The following is a 4161-nucleotide window of genomic DNA, read 5'->3' on the forward strand; positions in this document are numbered from 1 at the left end:
CTCACAACCCAGCTGCCAGGACAAAAGGAGACCGCGGGGCCTCGCGCCGCGCCCCCCTCAGCTCCGCTCCCCGGCTCGGGGAATGTCCTCCTTGTTCTACGCACGGGCTGGGCTGGGCTGGGCCCTGCGCGGGGAGGGGGTTAAAGGCCCAGGGACGCCCCGGAGCAGCTCAGTGGCACGGCGGGGGGCGGGGGCCCGGGCACGGCCCGGCTCGTGCTGCTGACATGTAGCAGCAGGTTGCCGGCTTGCCAAGAGAGGCACCGCGGGCTCGGGGGCCTGGGACGGGCTGCGGCTGCCCTGTCGGAAGCTCCTTCGCGCCTGTCAGCGCTACATGGAGGCGGGCAGCAGCGCAATACATGCAGAAGCCGCCTGCAACTCCCCCCGCCCGGGTGGCACCTGCTTCCTCCTCGGCCCGGGGAGGCTGCAGTGCACCAGCGCCCGGCAGCTGCACCCCAGCCTCTCTTTGGGGGGGTGGGGAGGATTTACAGGGGACTGGCTTTGTGCATGGGGCTCTGGGTGCGTGGCGGCGGGGGGGGACGACGACACATGGACAGGCAGGAGAGGAGCAGGCTGTGCCCCGCGAGGGACAGTGTCCCCTCCACGTGGCTTGTCCCCCTCCCCCCAGTACAACCCACACGCGTCCGGGCTCCCTGCGGGGGGAATTCCAAGAGAAAAAAATGCGTGGCTGGAATTTGCTGAGTTGGCGAAATCGCGGGGCTGGTTCCATTTCGCCCAAGTTCCTGCCGAACTGGGGCAGGTTCCTGCCAGCCCGCCCGCTCGGCTCCTTGGCAGCCTGCCCGGCAGGTCCTCCGAGGGAGGGAAGCCGGGGCTGGGGGGGAAGGGGGGAAGGTGTACCCTGTGGCTGGGGCTCCCCCCCCCTCCGCCCGAACTTAGAACTGCTGGGCTTGGTTCCATGTCAGACCCAAACCACATTCCGACATATAGACACCTCCTGAACGGAACCACCGGTCTCTGTCCAGCTCTAGTTACAACCCATTTCAGGGGCTCCCTGTCCTGACCCCCCTCCCCCCCAGATTTGCAGCTTAGAAGGCGCATCCCTGCTGCCAACCCCAACCACAGTTCAAAAATCATGGCACACCCCTGAAATCATCTGATGGTTTTAATGATCTGGGGGTGGGGTAGCACTCCTTTGCTCCCGCCCCGTGCACAGTGCGGGGGCTCTGCCAGCCCTCCAGCCCCGTGTCTGGAGCCAGGGTAGTCCGGCCCTGCTGCGGGGCAGGGGCTGTCACAGCTCTGTCCAGACCCAGCATTTTCATTAATTAATTCTGTCCCCAGCAGCAATTACTTATGCACTCCCAGATCGCCCAGCTCTGCCTCCCCGCCACCTCCACCTCCCAGCTCTGCCCCATCTGCAGCTATGGGGCCCTTCAGCCCCCCACCAGGTCTAGGGCAGAAGCCACAGTGAATTTCTTGTCTCCCCCTTCCCACACCTGGGTGTGGGCAGCTCCAGGCTGATCTGCAGGTAAGGCAGGGCTGCTTCTTTCCCTCCTCCCCTACCAAAAACTCCTCTGGCTCCTGAGGGGTGGGCGGGGGTGGGGAGGGCAGAGGTAGCACTGCCTGCCTCCTGCAGCAGCTCTGATGGGTTGCTTTTCCCTAGGAGGTGGGGGAATGGGGAACAGGGGGTTTCCCCTAGGCAAGTGGCCCAGCTGGAAATCCCCTAGGGCTGAAGCTTCTGCAGTGATGAATTTGCTCCAGTAAAGGTCGAAATCCCTGTTACTAGAAGGCAGACATTTGTACATGCTGTCCCTGCGTGTTGCTGGGCCTGAGGTCCCAACAGACAGCCGGGGAGATGACTGACTGGAGGGGAAAGCAGTAAACTGCTTAGGCTCAAAGATGCAGCAGAGACAAAGGCGAGGGGGATCCTGACAGCACTAAGGCCCAGGCTCCTAACTCCCTTTGCAATCAACTGCACATGTCCCACTGACAACTGAGAACCAGGTTTTTGCTCCTAAATAAACCAGTGCTTTGGAAAATACCCCCTCCTCTCTGTCAGTTCTAGCCACTTTATATGTGACTTGTAACAGCAGGCACAACATTTCCAGACAGGAATGATTTTTAAATGGATTTTTAAAGCTTTATAGCTCTCCCAGCCCCCAAGGTAAATATCATTGTCTCAATTTTACCAGTGCGGCTACTCTGTTACAGAGCTGACTTGCCCAATAGCAGTGGTGGAATCAGAACATGAACCCAGCACGCCTGGCAACCCTTCCTCCACCCACTAGATCACAGTCCTTCACCCAAGTGTGAGCAGAACCCAGGAGTCCTGACTTCTAGTTCCCTGCTTTAACAATTAGAGACGCTCTCTTCGTCACATGTGTGGGTCTGGTGATGTTACAGAGCATGAGACCAAAGCTGAAGCTTGATTTAGAGCCTTAACTGAGGGGTTAGGCTTTTAACTGAGTGACATTTCAGGAGGTAGGAGGGGATGGTACTCAATGTTATATGTGATTTTAAAATACAGCGTTCTCCTTTGTTTTATCCCTATTCCTCCCTTCTTCCCATTTTCCACACTGTATCTTTGCATCTCTGTACCAGATGCTTTATTTCAAGTCCCTTTTCTCTATCTATCTACCTGTGTATTTCAACCTCACACCTTTGTCCTGCCTTATTATTATTTTTTAAAATGTGTGTATAATGCTATTGTTGTGAATCTGTCTATCTATCTATTTATCTTCCTCCCCCACATCTTTCTGGCCCATCTTACAGCCCTGCTTACCCATCTCCTTGCTTGACAGTTTGAAATCTCACAACAATTTACATCCTTAAAGGTCCCTAAAGAGACATTGCTCCTTATTATGATTATTATTATGACAACAAATACCGAGCAATTATAAAACTGGAGACCCCAAATCCAAAAAGCATATTACCTATATCCATGCCTAATGGAAATGGAATCAGATCAGAATCAACTAAAAGGCACCGGATGCGTCTCAGACTCCAGATGAAGATGCTCAGCACGTAGTCTGCATGCTGCTGAGCCTCGCGCAGATGATGGGAAATGAAGTGGCAGCACATCATAAGACATTGTTTCCCCACTAATGGCACCGGGGACGTGAAGTTTGAAAGGGAGCTGTGACTTCTGAGCCAGAGACACAAGAGAAGAGTTGCTGAGTGTGCAGCTGTGTGAATGAGAAAGGCTGGTCCTCTGGGAGGAAAGCCACTGGCTGAGTCACAGCAGGGAAGGCTGTATCCTTTCTGAATGCTGGCAAGATTCCTGCAACAGCCCAGACCTCTTTCAGCAACACCCTCTAAAGAGATGGAGCTCAGCTGGCCTCCCTTTGGGGGAAACATTCATCACAGGCCTCTCAAGCTCCAGTGAGAATAACGACATTGATGGAAACCGTGGCAGTGAGTGAAGCTGAATGATGATAGTTTGTGAGAGGAAATCAAGAGCTGTCCTGTTCAGACTCTCCAGATCAGACCCGATTGTTGCATCCACAGAACCAGCAGGAGCTTGGGGAAGCAAGGAGTCAAGTGAGAATCCAAAGGCTGGCTCTCACTGTCTTTGCACGATGTGAATGGCTGGTGCAGGGACTAGCTCAGAGGAGGTTTAGGAATCCAAGCTGGATGGAGAATAAGGATGGTTTCTTTACTGCACATTTTACATCCACCTTTAAATGTGGATCAGGTCATGACAGGCCTGCTTTATCTCAGCCTTCTGTGACACTGAGAGGACAGTCCATCACACTGGGACTGGGGCTGCCGAAGGATTTCCAGCCCCAACCCTGTAGACAACCCTGTCTCTGACCTACTCTGAGGGGAAGGACGGGCTTGTAGTCAGGCATAGGATTGGGAGATGGGAGATCTGGGTTCTGTGTAGAGTGGCCATGTGACCACGTCCCTGTTTGATGCCTCAGTTTCCCTGCCAATAATATGGTGCTAATGGGATTTACCCATCTCACAGGCTGTGGGGTTAAATTCCTTCCTGTCTGCAAAGTGAGGTGCTCAGATGGAAAGCGTTGTTGGCCATCACCCTCACTCTGCTCACCGACCCCTTTCTACAGCTTTCCCTCCTCCCCTCTCTTTCCCAGTTCTGTCCAGTCCTCTTTCTTCCCTGCCATCTCCCACCCTGTCTTGCTCCAGCAATAGCCTCTAGGCACCTTCTACTGGCAGCAAAGCCCCTGTGCTGACTGGGCATGC

This window comes from Emydura macquarii, unplaced genomic scaffold, assembly GCF_026122565.2.
Source record: "Emydura macquarii macquarii isolate MOO-44397 ecotype Brisbane River unplaced genomic scaffold, CSIRO-AGI_Emac_v2 contig_2768, whole genome shotgun sequence".
NCBI lineage: Eukaryota > Metazoa > Chordata > Testudines > Chelidae > Emydura > Emydura macquarii.